Source organism: Aedes aegypti, chromosome 1, assembly GCF_002204515.2.
Source record: "Aedes aegypti strain LVP_AGWG chromosome 1, AaegL5.0 Primary Assembly, whole genome shotgun sequence".
In the NCBI taxonomy this organism is placed as follows: domain Eukaryota; kingdom Metazoa; phylum Arthropoda; class Insecta; order Diptera; family Culicidae; genus Aedes; species Aedes aegypti.
The window spans coordinates 99,512,704-99,533,543 of record NC_035107.1 but is presented as its reverse complement, the minus strand read 5'-3'; the positions used below and the strand labels follow the sequence as shown (position 1 = coordinate 99,533,543).

The window sequence follows — 20,840 nt, the reverse complement described above, 5'->3', positions numbered from 1 at the left end:
TCTGTTCGTTAATGCTAATAGGTGTGAGTTTTTTATTGAACGTTTTTCTTTTAGAATAAAGTTTACGCAGCATTTACTGTAACAGTGTAGCCTTTGGAAAAAGAATATTTTAGTGATTTCGATGAATTATCATTTGTATATACTTTCGATGAACATTCAATTTGTCAAATCAATTCAGCAATTGGCTCTTAAAATTTATTTGAATACATGTTTTCCTAGTAGATCCTCCTTCTTCTGGATGTATAAATATTAAAAGCATGGTCATCATCCACATGCTACGTTTCAAATATCCTTGTCCTTGCCTTCATTGCATTCGTGTAAACGTTATGATTCTATTTTTGCATTAAAGAATATAACCATATCAATGGGGGAAATCGCTCTATAAGTATAAAGCCGTATGTAGAAAAAGTGCCATCAAAGCTGCTTTTCAGGACACGTACAACAAGGGACAATGGAAATTCACGATTTCGCGAAAGCCGTGAAATTTGGCCTTCGACGCGAAATTCAGAAAAACCCCCAAAATTCGTTTGATCGTTTGAATTCATATGAAAAATCGCAGTAATTTCCAGTTTATTTCCTATTAAAATGGTTTATTTATTTTGGAGTCAAGATTCCTCCACCAATTTTTGTATCATTTAGTTTATCTTGGACTTCGTCTGATTGCTTGTTTTGTTTTAAATTTCAAATTGCTGCTCTAATATTTAACTTATTACCTTGATTTGTAAAATACAAATTACAATTACTAACACACCGCTGAGTTTACCCATTTGAAATGTATTTTCAATTTAGTGCAAAATTTGTCCAAAATTACCAAAAGTAATCTAGTGAAATATTTTTACAAACAAAATGTTACATACCTATATGTTAAATCAAATTAAAATAATTTAAATTTATTTTAAAGTTGCATCCAAGTGCAACATTTGTGCATTGTCCTAAAATTGTAAACAGCTAAAATACAATTTGAAAGTTTACTATTTTCTCTCATTAAAACTCAACAGAAAGAAGGCAAAAATATGGAGATTGTTGTTATGGAAAATCGAATTATGAAAAATGTTTAATCTCTAACATTTTTCATATTTCGATTTATGAAAAACAAAAAAAAATGGCATAGTTATTGTTCAAAACATTTTGATTTGACGGTTTTATATGCCATAAACATGGTTTTGCAGCATATGAGTATAAAAAAACTATTAATTTAACTGAATTTTAATTTTTTTTTGTCCTCCCCTCGACACATTTTGATGGAAAGTGACAAAAGAAGATTTTAAGATTTGTTCCGGCCTTATTATGGCCGACATCACTTCTGTAATCCAAGAATTTGCTAGGCCCCCCCTAGGCCCCCTCCAGAAAAAAATCCTAGCTACGCCAATGCGTCTCTCTGGTTTCAACCACCACATCTTGACCTCCGACCCTTGGTCCAAGCTACCTATAGGTCAGATTCCACCTCGGCTATATTTTCTCGTCGGGGTTTTACCTAATCGTCAAGGCCTTGCACCCTGTCGTCTAAGTTTTGCTTCTTTATGATCCCTCATGGAAATAACCATAAGCCTCTCCTTCATGCCTTTCCTGGGCCCATAACCTTGTTGAAGACCATGAAGACAATCAACTCCAGAACAGCTTTAATTTCGAGTATAATTCTAACCAAAAAGAAAACGAACTATTCCATTCAGCTGCAGACAGCTTCTGACATCTAGCAACTGCAGCTACTTTTATTTCATTCAGATATCGATTATGCTCTGCACGAAAAATCCACGGAACGCAAATATCCACGCGGATAATGAAAATCATCAAATGATGCAGATTTATCAAATTGAATAAATATTTTAATAACTAGTGGTCCCGGCAAACTTCGTTTTGCTATCAAGTAGGCTGGTAAAAAACGCAATGAATCGTCCCATACAAAATGACAGTTCCGTTCACGCCCGTTTTTCCGACTTTCCCGGTGAATATCCTGGAATTTTTATACACACAAACACATCGGAACACTTGACGAACAAAACGGAAATATAATTATTCAAATCTGTTGACCCGTTCGGAAGTCATTTCGTGACATACAAACACCATTCCATTTTTATTTATATAGATTTTCCGACTTTCCCGGTGAATATCCTGGAATTTTTATACACACAAACACATCGGAACACTTGACGAACAAAACGGAAATATAATTATTCAAATCTGTTGACCCGTTCGGAAGTCATTTCGTGACATACAAACACCATTCCATTTTTATTTATATAGATTGATGAACGAAAAAATCCAAGCCTACTTGAATTTCGATATTGCGATTGAAACGAGCACCGCAATAAAATTAATTTTCACTTAGCATAACATACCGCTAAACTCTATCAGCCGATCCTAATCGCTCCTTCAGGAGAAAAACTCGACCATGTCCTCAAAGCTCTGTCCGGTTCTTTCTATTCGTTCATACCTCCCGAAGATCAGGAAGCTTCTTCTATTGCCAAACACTACAAGTTCCCCAGCACAGCGGAGGGTGCTTCGATCAGCCTCACAGCTAACTCCTCGTTCACACTCCAAGCTATACCTTCTCGACGAAGTTCGTCCTCATCATCCAAGGGATCCTGTCGTTCTAGTTCTGCTTCCTCGTAGTCCCACATCAAAATAGCCCAAGCATCTCCTCTAGGCCGTCCCCTGGACCCGTAACCTATTGAATACCATGAAGACTATCAACTCCAGGATAGCTAATTCTAACCACGAAGAAAGTAAGCTGAGAACGCCTCAACTAGTCATTAAAACTAGACCAGCAAGCAGAAAGTATCCATCGAATCAAATCAAACCCACCAAAAAGATTGAACTCAATGACTTCTGTAAGGTTGCCAACTCGTTTCTCACTCTGTCACCTTATGTAGGATACTGTAAGGTTGTGGGTAAAAAAACACCCACTCCTACTGCAATTGCTGATGGGCAACATCTCGAGGTAAAGAGGTGAGACACCGATGAAAATAATTCACATTCCTCCTAATGGTGCGCTATCGAATGAATGCTACTACCTCGTTATGTCGACGCTGGCTGGCTGGCGACTGCGACTGCGACCACCCGTTGAGATGCCATAACAAGTCTCTCCACGCTGCCAAAACACATTTCACCGCCACAGAAGCCAGCGAACAGCAATGACAATAACAACGCACACGTCGAGAGAAACGAGATTAAGGTGAAACGCTTTTGAACACGTCTCAGACGATCGGCGCCACCGGTGTGCTACAAATTGTTCCGATGGTGATAACTATGAAAACGTTGATAGCAAACAAGGTTGTCCTCAATCGTGATGTATTCACATATAAAAAGTAGATAAGGTAGATGAACACGTTATAAAAAAAGTATGACGCAGTCGGTAGGATTCGAACCTACGCTCCCAGAGGGAATCTGATTTCTAGTCAGACGCCTTAACCGCTCGGCCACGACTGCTCATGCTAAGCAGATTTCACAGTACAAACTTCAAACCGTTGCTGTGGTGGACTTTCACTTTTCGAGTTATTTTCAGCACGAAACTGGCTTCGACATTGAACTAAAATGTTAATTGCTTTGCAACAATCATATAGGCACCGGCACAAGGTAGGCAAAGCGCGTCAACAGCGCCGTTCACAAAAAATGTCAAGCTTGACGCCAACCAACGATCATTGCTGCATGAGGTTCGAGATCTACCAAACGTGGATGCGGTGTTGCGATGCGAGAAGAAACGAAAAATACTTTCTCCTTTGACCAACGCCATGTCTGGTTGGCTGGCTGTTGGTCGCCGTGCCGGTGGTAACGTATAGGTATCGCGACGGACGTGATTTTGGCAATGCTTCCAATTCTTGAGATGTCTGAATTAATCGTCGCTCTTGTGTAGCTGCTGCTGCTCGGTATTGTCACATTAAAGTGAATGGCAGCAGCTAAGAGAAGTTGAGCGGCACGGCGCCGATTTGGCGCAGGTTGAAAGTTCAGTGATTGTGTGCTAGTTTGGCTTCGCTTGGTAGTTGACCCGATTTGGGCGCAGAAGCAATGAATTGAAAGATAATTTATAACTGACACGACACCCCAGGTAGCCGTGATCGTCTAGTGGTTAGGACCCTACGTTGTGGCCGTAGTAACCCAGGTTCGAATCCTGGTCACGGCAATGCGCAAAGCATTGTCACGGAATGGGGTGTGCGATTTTTTATGACTGATTGAGAACTAGTTCTGCAGCATAACTTTATAACATAACTCATTATGAATTGAATATCGATGTAACCTCGAGAGTTCTGCGGTGCAGAAGATTTTTGTTCTGTGTACTACTTTTTAGATTTTAAAATTAGAAGCAAAGTCTTCAAATGCCATTTGAGTAGACATAATTAGTTCAATGTTGTCAGTAGTTATCATATCATGAAGACCAGGGGTTTTCAGCCCTTTTGAATCGCGGAGAGCTTTTCGAAATAAAATTGTTGAGGTGCGAACTTGTTCTTCATCATCACTCCTTTTGAAATCCAGATTTTTTTTTTACAATCCTAAATCAACCCTAATTTTTTTATGAAAACCTTGAAATAATATTTATAATTTAAATTTCATTTTAATTCCTAAAACATTTCTTTACTTAATTGTACAATATATTTTATTAGAGACTTAAGTTGTGTAATCTTGAAAAAACTCGTGAAATAATCCCTAATTTTGTGTCACCTTGTCAAAACGCCTAAAGGTGGGCAATAGATAGTCGAAAATCGGCTTTATTTATAGTAATTTGTAGATTTTGAGTGAAACATTCTTATGGGAATTATTATAACTGAATTGTCTTCAGCGATATTGGTTTAATTGAGCAATTGGGTTGTTTAGTGAAGAAAAATTCACAGTTTTTTGAAGCTTGATCGAAAGAGCACATTTTTCTAAGTATAATACGAATTAATTGCACTTCATTATCTAAATGTTGATATTATAAATAAATAAAACATATGTCAATAACATTTCAATTTACATATTGACAGCTCGTCCCGAAGTAAAATTTGCCGAGGGGTGATTCAAAAGTGATTTCCATACTAATTTCAAACGTGTTTTAAAAATAGTTTCAGGCCACGGAAAATGGTGAAACTTCGGATTCTTGTTTAATTTTGACCAAAGATTCAGAATATGTATGAAACTGGATACCCCTAAACAATCCAATTCCACCGAACATGACGATTTTTTTTTAATTTAATGTTTGTATATTTTGAATCGCCTGAAAATTTGCATACAGATTCTTTATGACCAAAAATGCCATTTTGCCCCTTCAGACCGCCATTTTGAACCTCGCATTATTTTTGAGAAGAACGTATCGGAAAATGCATGGCAAATCTTTAAAAAACTGTAACTCGAAAACGGTTTGTCCGATCGATTTGAGATCTTCTACAAAGTTGTAGGTATTGTTTAGGACTATATGGAGAAAAATATGCACGGTAAAAAAAGTTACAGATTATTTTTAGTTTCAAAAGAAAATTTTAGCATCGATTTTCTCCAGAAACGCAGTTTTGATTTTTTTATTTTTGAATATGTTTTAGGGGACAACTTATGTGATATATTGCACAATGTTTCAAAACGGAAGAATAATGGACAAAAAAGTTATGATTTTTTTAAAAATTACAGATTGTGAAAAAAAAAATCTAAATATAGGAAAACAATATTTTTTAATGTGATTATTTGAAAGTACAGAAAAATTTCAATCGAAAAGTACTTAAGTAATTTTTTTCTAGGATGCATCAATTTCGAGATATACTCATATTTATATAAAATTTTCAAATAAAAAAAGTAAAATAGGCCCTTTTCAAATATATTTCGTGTTTCTCCATTCCAGAAATATTGTATTTTGATTGAGAGAATCGTAGCTGAATTGTTTATTGTTTGATCAAAACCTATATACTAAAGTAATTAAAAAAATATGCACGGTAAAAAAATATAAACGAAATTTTCAAATGAAAATTTGAAGTTCATTGTTCTTAAAAATCGCAAAATTGATGTTTTTAATTTTTGGATATGTTTTGCAGCATATTGTTTGTAATTTCTTGCAGAATGCCTCAAAATGGAAAATTTTTGGATAAAAAATAAATTATTTAAAAAAATAAATAAAACGAATTTATGTAAAACGATATTTTTGGTACGTTTTTTATTTGAGTACAGAAAAATAACTAGATATTTTTATATATGAAAAATTTCTATCGAAAAATACCCAAGTAAAATTTAGCTGAGATGCATCACTTCCGAGATATACACGGTTAATCTAAACGTGGCATTAAAAATGTGATTCTATCACAACGGTGTACCTTTGGTCCCCAGGGCTAAGCCCGGCTAATGGGTAAAGCCCTCTCATCGCGGCAAGATCGTACAACCATTTTTTTTTATATATACAGCCATTCCATGAAAAACCGATCTAGTGGGTCTCCGAATTCCGTGCAAATTTGCCATTTTGTTCCTTATCCGAAATAAGGATACACGTCTATTTGGATTTTTTGATTAGGGTGTCCATTTCCGAAATAGGGTGACCAGAAAAATCGCGATTTTGCAAAATTTTTATTTTTAAAAAAATTATAACTTTTGAACCGTTTGACCGATTTTCAATCTTTTTTGGACGAAATGAAGGCTAAAGATTTTGACTTTTCGGGAAAACATAAAAGTTCACAAAAATTGTGTTTTTTACATGAAAAAACTCAATAGTTACCGTTTTTTCGTGTTTTGAAGGTCTCGGGACCAAAGGGGCTATTGTTGCTCTCATTTTTTTCTTAAAAGTTCAGAAAATTTTACGTAAACTGTCAAATTTTCAGCGATGTATGTTTTTTTAGTTTTTGAGATATATTTTTTTGAAAATTAAAAATCAGTCATTTTTCATCGGCACACACTGTAGATCTCAGCGCATTAGATTTGTTATGTTTAAAAAAATCATAAGTTTTGAACAGCTCAACCGATTTCCAATCGTTTTTTATGGAATGAATGCTTAAGATCTCAACTTTTCAGAAAAAATAGAATATATGAAGTTGACAGATACAGAATCGTGGCGCAAATCTACTGAAATTACAACAAAACTTAAATGATTGATTTTGCCATCGTGACGATAATATATTACAAACGGATGCAAAGTAGCTTGCTGAGCATTCCAATGATGGCTTTGAACTTCATCTTGAAGAATAAATCTGTAGTTTTCCGAAAAATCACAAATTACCACAAATTCACCTTCTATCAAATTATTTTTTGTGTTATTTAAAAATGTAGCTTGCTCTTTTTTGATGAAATCATGAGGTATTAGTTTCACCAATTTACGAGTAAAATATGATACAAATTCATCGAGCTGCTTTAAAAAAGTTTCAATATCACACCTGTCGGTTGTGACCCACTGTTCAAATTGTAATTCGTCAATGCCATTCTCTTCGATTTCTGATAACAAGCTTCGTTCAAAGGTAGTAGAATCTGAACATTTTTCACAACAACGTAAGGTGCAATCCACTGTTTTTGTTTCACATAATGAACTATCAGTAAAAAAATTGAAATCATGTAGTAAATTATATTTCTTTAAACTATGGATTATCAAATTAACATTTTCGTGAATAGTACATAAGCACACATTATGTGTTTCAGAGCTAGTTAACAATTTACAATTCTTCGGTCTCAATTTTGCAAAAGATGAAAATCCAATTTGAACACCACTATGTAATTCAGTAAATCGATTAAACGACTCTCTTAATGTAGTCATCATTAACCTTTTTTGAATTGCCAGCCGCTTTCCGTCTCTCATTACAGAAACATAATCACGTTGGCCAGGCATCACTCGGCTAGTTCCATCATCTACGTAAAAGTTTACTACAATTTCTTTTGTTACATTACTTAACCCGAAAGATGTACGAGATTTACTTGTTCCTTCTAATGACTGTTTAGCTTGTGTTGCTAAATACCTGGATGTATTAAATGTGTCCATTAATTTCTGAACCGTCCATGACCTCGGCAATATTGAAAGTAGTTGGAGTTTTTCGTTCCTGGTGATACCGTTTTTAGAAAATTTATCTTTAATTTGTGCAATCATTTCATCAAACTCGTTAACCTTATCTCTGTCAATTTCATCAATTGTATTTAACTTGAATATTTCTCTTCTTATATTTTTATTAACTTCTTCATATTTTCGCTTTACATAATTTATTGAATTCATTTTTTTACGATCAATTGGAGATGTCAAAATACTGGAAATTGATTTGTTAAAAATTTCAATATTTACACTTTGTGAACTTTCACCTATTTCAGAATCAGTCGTATTGACCGAGGTCATTGACGGCACAGTAACCAAAGACTCCTGACTTGGAACCAGTGTCGTAAAAATTCAGCCGAATGATACCCGATCACTGCGAAAACGAACAAAAACAAACTCCGCTAGCAAGAAGCCAATCTGACTTCGAGTGCGAATGCGACGAGAAAGAGAGTGGGTGCAACACACGCACACATTCAGTTTCGCCCACTGTTGGTGTCATTTCAAAATTCAGTTTCACCTAGAGGCACTGAAATTGAAAATTGAATATAAAAAATTACAAATGAATTTTATATTACTGGTGTAAGAAAACGGCAATGTGATGCCTCCAGTTGATGAATCATGATTGTCTTTTAATAAAAAAAATACAACTTTTGCAATTTGTGGATGTTTTGTGGGGTATTCTGACGGAAATGATTTTTTTCACTAGTGAAATTGAATTTGAATGTCAGTAGTGGATGAGAATTAGTGTAGCAAAAGTAATTGAAAAACTGAATGCACGTTCTACCAGATTCGTGCATGTATTGTCAAACAAACATTCACACAAAGAAGAATTCAACGATGACGGAGCCTACTGAGGATCGGCGTTGTTGACTGTATATTGAAATATGCAGACACTGCTTGGAACATTCATTTCAGTATCAGAAGTTACATGTTCATCACTGCTCGATGAGTCATCGCTACTTGATAGTTGAGTACAATTAGACAGTTTTAAACAACCCTCCCGCGAAGTGACAGATAACGCAATTTTCACGTACCTACTTGCAACGTAAACAATGGGGCCATCCACCGCTGCCGGCACGATTTTTCACTATGGCAGATCGGAATTTTGTTTCGTTGTTGACGGATGCAAAACAACAAATGGAATGAAATGAAATAAGGGCGAGTCTGATATTTTCGTTTTCCAATGAAAATAAATTTAATTAAATCACCAAGTTTAAGCACCAAATGAACTTCAGAGCACACCAATTCGTTAGGTGAAAAGATTAAATGACCAGTTAGTGCTTTGTTTTGCGGGAAAGTAATCCATCAGAAATTACTCACAATACAGCCTAACTGATTTTGTGGATCGTTTTTATGAACTCAAGAGAAATATTGTGGGCCTCGCGGCCGTGCGGTCAGGCATTTAAGCGCATCGTGTCATTGGGTGTGGGTTCGATTCCCGCTTCTGCCATTGAAACTTTTCGTCAGGAGTGTTTCTTGGCTGTGCCACTGGAGCATGCTTGTCCGTTGTCTAGTGCTAAGTTACAGTCTGTACAGCTAAATGGCTGAAGACGGAGTCCTTGAATGGGTTTCAATAAGATCGAATCAAGTCGAAAAGTGATATTTTTTATTTGCAGTTTTTTTTTTTCTATGCGGAAAAGTGTTCAATTTTTCTCATACTTACCACCAGAGGTCTAAGTTTCAATCAAATAAGCCTATGAAATAATATACGATGACGCCATGCTGCAACTTCCAACGAGAAAGAAACCTTTACTGCATACAGAAAAATTTATAAATACATAAAAATTAACGATTTTGTTGCACATTTATCCACGCATTGTTCATCCGGTGAACATTCGTGTTGGTGCGGATTTCATTTTATGAAATATTTAGATTTAGATGGATAAGTCCATTGGATGAACTACCCAGCTGTTCAAAAGCGGTAATGGCCGCCAAAAGTTAGCTTACTTTCTGGTAGGGATCCAACATATTGACGTTTGGCTTGAGTCCGGTCAATTGACTTGTCCACCGGTGTGATAAATTCACTCGGTCCAAGAATTTTGACACTTTAGCGGATCACGCTTTTCAATGCTCCCCAAGTGTCAAAATTCTTGGACTGAGTAAACTTAGTGCACCGGAGGATAAGTCCATAGAGCTTTGAAAACACGTAGACTAGCATACGCTCGTCATACACAGGTTGTTTTTGTTTTCCTCAAAGAAACTTGCACACGCTTTTCAGACTCATCAAAATGCATATGGAAATATTACCCAATTTGAAAAATTTACACCCGGTTTCTGGGTGTTTTTCGAGACAGAGTGCATATTGTTTTCTTCTAAGGTTCACAACTACATCTACACTAGGGCACCCATACTATATTAAGCGACCCATGTGAAACGTCAGATCATTAGATCCCTTTTTTATAAAAGTGGGCTAATTATTGGTGATATTAGCGCTCGTTAAAAGCTGGATAGTTTATCTAATAAACTTATCTGATTAAAACATAGACATCTGGGGGTGACTATGAGAAAAATCCATAAATCCACAAAAAAAATGTACTGCGAGTCAAAAGCTGGATATGATCTCAGATTAATTTCAGGCTTATAACTACAGTCAATTTCCCACAAATTATTGATCATCGTAAATATTTAAGTGATGATTCAAATTTTACGTAACGAAGAAATTTGCCAATTTAAACCCCCTGCCTCCCTGAAGTAACAGATTTTGTATGGAAAATTTCAATTTATTGTATGGACCGTAACACTACAAAAGACCTTTTCCCTCCCCTGTTGTGTCATGTAATATTTGAATGATCCCTAACAAATTTATCTTGTTTTGAATTGCCAAGTGGTCAATAAATAATTTCATAAACAAAGGATCGATTACTATAAGCAACTTACAACATGCGGACCACATCACACCACTATTCAAAACTCGCTCATGGGCCATACAAAATCTTCCCGATGGCCGTACAAATCCTTTCAGAGAATCGCAATTTGGTAACCACTCATTCATAATTATATTACAAATGCCAAACAAAAATTGTAAAACTTTGTTTATGCCCATCAAGCATAATTCTAGTTTACGCCCTATTTTCAGCACACTCCGTGATTTCATTGAGTTCGACAGTACCACGGACCAAAATTTTTCGGTACACTGACGTTGTACTGCAGCTGTCATGATGCCCCAGGGTTGGTTTTAAACGACAAGAATCACAAATTTTAAGCTAACTATTTAATTTATTCTGTTCAGCAAATCCCAACAAAACCAATTTCTGAATATTATCTTCCGTAAGATTTCGACAATGTTAAGAACAACTTTGTTTGAACACTTTAATACATCTTGAACTGATATAACTCATTGCGAAAAATGATATTTGTTCAGCTTCACGCACAACAAAAATAAATACCTCTGTAAAACGCTTCCTTAATCCACAATATAATGCTGTATCTTCTTTCGTAGCACGTCAATTTCACAGGCAAATTAACGTCACTTACAATCACTGAACAATGACTGTTGATACAACACTAATGCTCTCACGATTTCAGACTTACTTTATATACTACATAGGTACTTCACACCACGAAGTTTTTATACCGCATTTTTTTCAATGATGATTGCCACAGTGATAAAACTTGACAACATAGCGCATTATTTTTGTACCCATGAAGTACGTTTAAAAAAAGCATCGTTTTTCTTTTGTTCATCATACCTACTAACACAGGCAAAAGTGATGAAAACCCTTGTTTAGCCTGTTTAGTAAAATGCCTGTAAATATACAAAAAGATGAGTAGTACTGTTCCTTTTAATTCTACTATTGTATTCTTCGACAGATACGAGTATTTCAACCTCAACTGTAAAGCCGTCTTCAGTGTTGTGTACTTGACTTGACTTGACTTGGTTTGTGTTGTTGAAATCAAAATAAAATTTTCCGGAATGGAGAAAAACGAAATATGTTTAAAAAGGGCCTATTTTTCTTTTTTTATTTGAAAATTTTATATAAGTATGAGTATATCTCGAAATTGATGCAACCTAGAAAAATTTTACTTAAGTACTCTTCCAATGCATTTTCTGTACTGTCAAATAAACACATAAAACATATTGTTTTCCTTTATTTCGATTTTTATCAAAATTTGTAATATTTTATAAAACTTTCACTTTTTTGTCCATAATTCTTCCATTATGAAACATTGTGCAATAAATCACATAAGTTGTCCCCTAAAACATGTCCAAAAATAATAAAAATCACAGATGCATTTTCATAGAAAATCGATTTTAATTTTTTTTTATTTAAAATAATCTGTCATTATTTTTTACCGTGCATATTTTTTTCCAAATAGTCCTAAACAATACCTACAACACCCGCACATATATCATCAAAATATCGCACATATATCCAAAAATTAAAAACATCAATGTTGCGGTTTTTAAGAACTATAAGCTTCAAATTTTCATTTGAAAATATCGTTTATATTTTTTACCGTGCACTCATTTTCAATCCTTAAGCATAAATGTTTTGATCAAACTAAACGATTTAGCTACGAATCGCTCAATCAAAATATTTTTTTTTTTTTGGAATGGAGAAACACGAAATATGCTTGAAAAGGGCCTATTTTTCTTCTTTTATATGAAAATTTTATATAAATATGAGTATATCTCGAAATTAATGCAACCTTGAAAAAATTTACTTAAGTACTTTTCGATTGCAATTTTTCTGTACTTTTAAATAATCACATAAAAATTATTGTTTTCCTCTATTTCAATTTTTTTTCAAAATCTGTAATTTTTAAAAAAATCATAACTTCTTCGTCCATAATTCTTCCATTTTGAAATATTGTGCAATAAATCACATAAGTTGTCCCCTAAAACATATCCAAAAATAAAAAAAAATCGAAACTGCGTTTCTGGAGAAAATCGATGATAAAATTTTGTTTTTGAAATAAAAAATAATCTGTAACTTTTTTTACCGTGCATATTTTTCTCCATATAGTCCTAAGCAATACCTACAACTTTGTAAAAGATCTCAAATCGATCGGACAAACCATTTTCGAGTTACAGTTTTTTAAAGATTTGCCATGCATTTTCCGATACGCCCTTCTTAACACTTCAGTCGTCGCGCTGTTGTATTTTGTACAACAGTGGTGAAAAAACCTCGCTTATCGTACACAGCATCAGCGTGGTAGTTCTGACGGTGGCAAACCGCGCGTCGACTGAAGGGTTAAAAATAAGACGAGGTTCAAAATGGCAGTCTGAAAGTGCATAATGGCATTTTTGGTCATAAATAATCTGTATGCAAATTTTCAGGCGATTCAAAAAATACAAAAATAATCGGGTTTGCGAAACGGCGTGGAACCGCTCAATTAAAACAGCATTTTTTATGCTCACATCATTCGCAGAACTCATATAAGATACGTATTTTTTCGGTAGCACAAATCTAGCGAACAATACAAAGATTGATGAATGAAATTTCCATCGCTTAATCGCAACCAAAGAGTTACTAATGGATCAAATTTACAGCAGGACCAACTGTTTTGTTCTCTTGAAAATTTCAAGTACGGCTTGGCTTGGTATAATTGAAAGCGTATTTTAAAATAAAAAAAAAGATATTTTAAACGCATACATCCGGGCTTTGGTTCAGATGTTATTGTTCATTAATAGTATACATGCTAATGCGAAAAATGTACATTTGTAAGGTTCCAATTTGCACGTAACTTCAATGTGACATTGCGTGTGGTAGAATTTGAATTCAACACTTACAACAGCCGGTAGTGTTATGAAATTGAGATAAGTGTTTTGCCCCCACAAGTTGATTAGAGTTTAGATCCATCAATAAGCTTTTTAAAGTCAAATTTAACATATTTTTTTGCATCTCATACAAACTATGACAGTGCACAAGTTGACTCTTGGTGATGACCTTGAAAATCGCTCAAATTTTCAACGAAAACAACGAAAAACGTTTTTATTACTTTACTAGTGGTCCCGGCAAACTTCGTCTTGCAATCAAGAAGGCTGTTGAAAAACGCCATGAAACGTCCCGTGCAAAATGGAAGTTCCGTTCACTCTAGTTTTTTCAACTTTCCCGTTAAATATCCTTTACTTTTTATATCTACAAACACGTCGGAACACCTCAGGAACATAACTATGGAAGAATTTTCAAAATCCGATAGCCCGTTTTCAAGCCATTTCGTGACATACAAACACCATTCCATTTTTATTTATATAGATTACGATTTTCTTGAGAAAAAGCATATAAAAAATATTAAGAGAAGCATTTTTATCAATTTTATATAATCTAGGATGGAAAACACATCGTTCGTTCAAATCGAGAATTGCGCGTTTTGCCCCCTATGGACAAATTACCTCCAGTTTCCCTATATGGTCTTGCCTGGGCTTGAGGTTGAGGTCCAAAGCCCTGATAAAGGTGGATGGTTGTGATGGCTATGACCGTGGTTATCATGTAAAGAACAAGAACCGGTAAGCGACCGAATCTGTGTGTTGAGAATGAAGGGCAAGTTCTTCAACTACAGCCTGATCAGCATATATGCGCCAACGAACGATAAGCCCGATGACATGAAGGATGAGTTCTATGAGAGCCTGGATAAGGCCTACGGAGAGTGCCCAAAACAAGACGTCAAGATAGTCATCGGCGACGCAAATGCGCAGATCGGGAAAGAAGATTTCTTCCGACTCGTCATTGGAACGGAAAGCCTTCATTCCGTTACCAATGATAATGGCCTGCGGCTAGTAACCTTCGCTGCTGCTAGAGGGATGACAATCAGCAGTACCTACTTCGCACGAAAGAGTATCCGCAAACACACTTGGCGACACCAGAGTGGCGATGCCTTCTCCCAAATAAACCACGTGCTGGTTGATGGGCGACATTTCTCAGATGTCATTGATGTCAGGACCTTCAGAGGCCCTAATATCGACTCGGATCATTATCTCGTTGTAGCTAAAATTCGGGCGAGGTTATCCAGCGTCACGAGTTTCACAACAAACAGAACGCTGTGCTTCAATATACAACGTTTGTCGACTGATGGGGTAGCTGCACAGTACCATCAGCAACTAGACGAGCAGTTGGGAAGAATCAACGTTGCTGGAGACGTCGACAGCCTGTGGGACCCTATCCACGAAGCTGGGACAACAACGGCGCGGGAAGTGATCGGCACTGGTCAACGACGAAGACGAAACGACTGGTTCGATGAAAAGTGCCAGAGAGTGACAGACATGGAGAATGTCGCCAGAAGCCGTATGCTTGTGGCCGGTACCCGACAGAACAGAGAGCGGCACAGGGCAGCGAAAGCCGAAGAAAAGCGAATCCACCGCAGAAAGAAAAGGCAGCACGAGGAAAGTGTGGTAGCTGACGCTCAAGAAATCATGAATCGGAATGATATGCGTAGATTCTATGTAACCGTCAATGGTGCAATCACGGCGGTGGCTGCCATGTGGAAGGAGCACTTTCAGCAATTGTTGAACGCTGAAAATGGAAACGTAGCGAAGAACCACCGACCATAGGAGAGGTTAAGAAGGCTATCAGCGAGTTGAAGAACTGTAAGCTTCTCAAGAACGGAAGCGAGCAGCTTTACCAGTCGATCCACCGAGTACATCTGAAGGTATGGGAGGACGAAGAATTTCCCACCGGCTGGTTGGATGGCTTTATTCACCCTATCTACAAGAAAGGGCACAGACTGGAGTGTGCCAATTACAGAGGAATTACCCTGCTGAATTCGGCGTACAAAATTCTGTCGCGCATCCTGTTTAACAGACTGCGACCGCTCGAGGAGTCCTTCGTCGGCGAATACCAAGCTGGTTTTCGTGAGGGCCGTTCGACAACGGCATGTTTAGCTTGTGAATGATCCTAGACAAATTCCGGGAGTATAACTTGTAGACTCTCCATCTGTTTAATGATTTCAGGGCGGCGTACGACTCAGTGAAAAGAAATGAGCTTTGGCAGATAATGTCTGAAAATGGTTTTCCGGCGAAACTAATTAGGCTGATACGTGCTACGCTGGATGGTTCGAAATCAAGTGTTCGGATCGCAGACGAGGTGTCAACCACGTTCGTGACGTTAGACGGATTGAAGCAGGGAGACGCACTTTCGAATTTATTGTTCAACATTGCACTCGAGGGTGCTATTAGGAGATCTGGTGTGCAGAGACATGGCACTATTATCACAAGGTGATAATGCACATGCTCCTTGGCTTTGCGGACGATATAGACCTAATTGGAATCGATCGCAGGTCAGTGGAAGAAGCATTCGTGCCTCTGAAGAGGGAGACAGCGAGGATAGGCCTGACCATTAATTCTACCAAAACGAAGTACATGATTGCAGGTAGAGGTAGAGTCAGACATGGTGGTGTAGGTGCTGAGGTAGTGTTTGATGGAGATGTGTTTGATATTGTTGAAGAATTTGTTTACCTTGGAACACTTGTGACATGTGACAACGACGTTTCCCGCGAAGTGAAAAGACGTGTTGCGGCTGCGAATAGGGCCTTTTACGGACTACGTAACCAGCTTAGGTCCCGCAGCTTGCAAATGGAAACGAAATTCGCCCTGTATAAAACATTGATTCTTCCGGTGGCTCTCTACGGGCACGAAGCGTGGACGTTGAAAGAGTCAGACCGGAAAACTCTCGGTGTTTTCGAGCGTAAAGTGCTGCGGACAATACTCGGTGGGAAACTCGAAAATGGTGTGTGGCGCAGACGCATGAATCACGAGTTGTATGAAGTGTACAAATATGCGAATATTATCAAGCGTGTGAAATACGGCAGAATTTAGTGGACTGGAATGGAATTGTAAAAATAATATTCAGCAGGGAACCAGGTAGAGGTCGGCGGCTTCGGGGAAGACCACGAATACGCTGGCTGTACGCAGTGGAAGAGAACCTGGCGACCCTAAATTTCATGTAAGAGCTATTTTCATTTGAATTGAGAGCATTTGAGGCTTTATATACGAATTTTAAAAATTGAAACGATTTTAGCATTTACGATACACTTACAAACAATATGTTCTACGATCACTATTTGATGCAGTTTTGAATAGTTGGTCACTTATCTTTGACAGCCTGGTTATCACAGAACTTGAATGTGGTCTCAAATCTCTTAGCGAATATCATTATCACAAACTGGGACTATTTTTGTGATCTTGGTCAGACATTCCATATAACGTGAAACGCCTAGAGGTATGTAATATCCTATAAATGTTACGTTATTCATTCAATTTTGTTCGATATATACTCCATTATCAAAGTTACCCCAAAACAGAAAGCCGACATTCGATTGTATGAAAAATTTATACATCCATTCAAAATAAATCTTTTGGCAATCTATCAAATTCAATCGATAGCTAGGATGCCAGTACTTGTTTTAAAAATATAAACTAAAATTCTTTGAAACAGCATGCAAAAATATTCAAGATTTCTTCGAAAAAACTTTCAAAGTTATCCGTTTTACGGTACCGTAAAACGGGGTAACTTTGATAATGCGGGTAACTTTGATAGTGCGAGACACCCTACATACTAAACGAAATAACGAAGTTTCTGTCAATTAGTTAAGAAAAACGAATGCAAAAGTAAAGAGTATCAATATGACACTTCATGTCAAAGCTATTTTCGTTGGAATCAAGTGCATTTGAGGATTTTTATGCAAATATTGAAAATTTACAAGATTTTAGCATTTTTGCAACGCTTACAAACAATCTGTTCTACGACCACTATTTGATAAAGTCATAATGAGTTCGTCACTTACCCATGATAGCCTAGTTATAGTAGAACATGAATTCGGTCTCAAATCTTTTAGCGAAAACCATTTTTACAAACTGGGACCATTTTTGTAATCTAAGTCAGAAATTTCCATATAACGTTAAACGCCTAGAGGTATGCAACGCCCTATAAATGTTCCGAAATTCATTCAATCTTGTTCGATTTATACTCCATTATCAAAGTTACCCCAAAACAGAAAACCGACTTTCGATTATATGAAAAATTATATATCCATTCAGAATAAATCTTTCGGCAATCTATCAAGTGCAATCGATAGCTAGGATGTCAGTACTCGTTTTAAAAATATAAATTGTAATTCTTTGAAACAGCATGCATAAATATTGAAGTTTTCTTCGAAAAAACTATCAAAGTTACCCCGTTTTACGGTACATGTAAACTTCAAAACGTCAAAACCTTATAACAGCAAGTAAAATGTGCTTTTCTATGGAAAACAAGACATGCCTCGACATTTACCCATTTATCACTAGTTTAGTCATGAAAATTAATAGTTTTCATTATTGGAGTCGATTCGTAGAAAGATTTCCAATCGATTTGTGCAAGAGTCTCAAAAATCTATCCAAGCGTTAGTATGTCGGTATTATCAACTTTGATAGTTTTTTCGAAGAAAACTTGAATATTTTTGCATGCTGTTTCAAAGATTTAAAATTTATATTTTTAAAACAAGTACTAGCATCCTAGCTATCGATTACAGTCGATAAATTGGCAAAAGATTTATTTTGAATGGACATATAATTTTTCATATAATCGAAAGTCGGTTTTCTGTTTTGGGATAACTTTGATATTGGAGTATGATTCGAACAAAATTGAATGAATAATGAACATTTGTAGGGTATTGCATACCTCTAGGCGTTTAACGTTATATGGACATTTCTGACTTAGATTACAAAAATGATCCCAGTTTGTGAAAATGCTTTTCGCTAAGAGATTTGAGACCGTATTCAAGTTCTATGATAACTAGGCTGTCAAAGATAAGTGGCCAACTATTCAAAACTACGTTTCGAAAATGCTAAAATTGTGTATTTTTTTTTAAATTCGCATAAAAAGCCTAAAATGTTCTTGATTTAAATGGAAACCGCTCTTACATGAAATGGCATACTAATATTTTTTAGTTTTGCATTCGTTTTGCTTAACTGATTAACAGAAATTATGATATTTCGTTTAGTATGTGGTGGGTTACGCACTATCAAAGTTACCCGCATTATCAAAGTTACCCCGTTTTACGGTAACAGTCAAAATCTAACCAGTTTTCATGACGCGAGCGATTTTCGTTTTTCGAAATTGTACCCCAGTATGTTGCCGAAAGACGTTATCCAACGGCAACATACATAAGGAATGTTACATTTAAAAATGATAATGCAACAATGCAAGATAATAAACGATAACATTTCGTTGCTCAAATATTTTCTCTATGATATTTTCACGCACTTCTCTCAGCAGGAACTGTCTTTCTAATGGATGTCCATTTGCAAACATTCTAACGCCTTGCTACGCCGACAGAGGCAATCCTTATGCGTCGGCGAAGCACTAAATTAGAATGCCGACGCCGAACTTCGTCGAAGTATTGACTGCCGAACTTCTAAATGTCATTCGAATTGTCAATATTCAGGGTTTAATCGTGTAAACTGAACGTTATCGTTTGCAATTTCACTTTCAAGATGCAAAAAAGCATGCAACATTGGCGAATGTTGGATGCAAGATCATGAAATGCTTCAGTTTCGCTCAAGATTGCAAGCATTTCAGAATGCAATGAGGCAGTTTACTTTATTTATATTTACTTAATTAATAATTTTTCATTGAATGTTAAGTTATAACTCGTTTTACAATGATTATGTTCATGTGCTACGTAAATTTAAAATACTAGACAAAACGAAGTACGCATTGACCGTTATTCCATACAAAATAGACAAGTTTGAAGACATGAATCTCAGCTTTTTAAAGTTTGATTCATCGTTGCTTGAAAGTAATTTAAAATTTGCTGCACTGGAGATTCAGAGCTTCTCATAAACAATCATTGAGGTTATCAAAAATCGCATTTTTCGTTAAATTTTTATACATAAAAAATTTATAGATGAAAATGCTTAGTGCAGTAAGCCCTTCTACAATTTGATGAGATACATGAGTTTGTGGAACAACAATTTTCAAGAAAAACTTTTTTAAATATTTCCAGAACTAATTTATGCCATTTTTCGTTATATGGTAAATTTCCAATAACACATATGTTCATGTTTAAATATTGTGATTCTTAGCTGACACATATTCAGGGATTTTTTTCCATCTGAATGTTTGATGAGCATCTTGTAATCCTATTTCTCAGAAATACCACAACTTCTGCGGTTTTATTTATTACCTAGATCTTCGGTAAAAGGATATAATAAACAGAACATTAAATAATTACTAACGATGCTACCTCATATTACGACAAGAAAGCAATTCAAAACAACGAATGGATTTAATAAGGCACGCAATAACTAAATGATTCATTGTGTAAGATCCAATTTTAAATAGCTAAACTGGATATAAATTTAACTTTCGAAAATCACATTGAGTGCATTCAAGCCAAATGTAACAAATATATAAAATGTCTACCCACTTATTAACAGAAAATAAAAACAAAATAATTTAAGAACAAGCTTTTGATATTCTAACGATTTTCAGGCCAGCCATGTTGTATGCTGTACCAGTATGGACTAGCTATTTGATAAAATGTTTGAAAATGGTTCTGAAATTCCCTCCCTGAAAGAGAACTAATGAGTTGTGTTCTACCACGAACTGGTTTTGACGACTTCAGGTAGATAGCCTTTCCCAATTATTATTATGAAAAACTTGTTTGTAATACACAGGGTGAATTACTACTTTCTGGAGTAGTTAGAAGGCAATCCATGAGACAACTGCCCTCAGCTAGTTTTTTGTTAACCATGAGCTTTTGACGTTTGGCGATCGGAGTGATCGTTCGAATACAAAGAAAAATGTTAAGCTCTGGTTACACTTGTATGTTTTGTTTACCCTTCTGTTTCGATTGCGTGCACAATTTCAGCTGTTAGTCCTATCGCGAAAAGTCCTCATGGATAGTCTTATAGAAATATCTTACGAAGTTCCTCTTTAGGGATCTCTGAATGAATACTAGTTGAACA

General features: G+C 36.1%; 2 non-coding genes across 2 annotated transcripts; one reads left to right on the top strand and one right to left on the bottom strand.

Annotated features, from left to right (window-relative positions):
• Window positions 1-3,344: 3,344 nt before the first annotated feature.
• On the bottom strand, window positions 3,345-3,426 carry Trnas-aga. The gene has a single exon. It is a non-coding gene; the product is annotated as a tRNA-Ser (tRNA).
• A 619-nt stretch (window positions 3,427-4,045) lies between these two features.
• Trnah-gug lies at window positions 4,046-4,117 on the top strand. Its single transcript has one exon. It is a non-coding gene; the product is annotated as a tRNA-His (tRNA).
• Window positions 4,118-20,840: the final 16,723 nt, after the last annotated feature.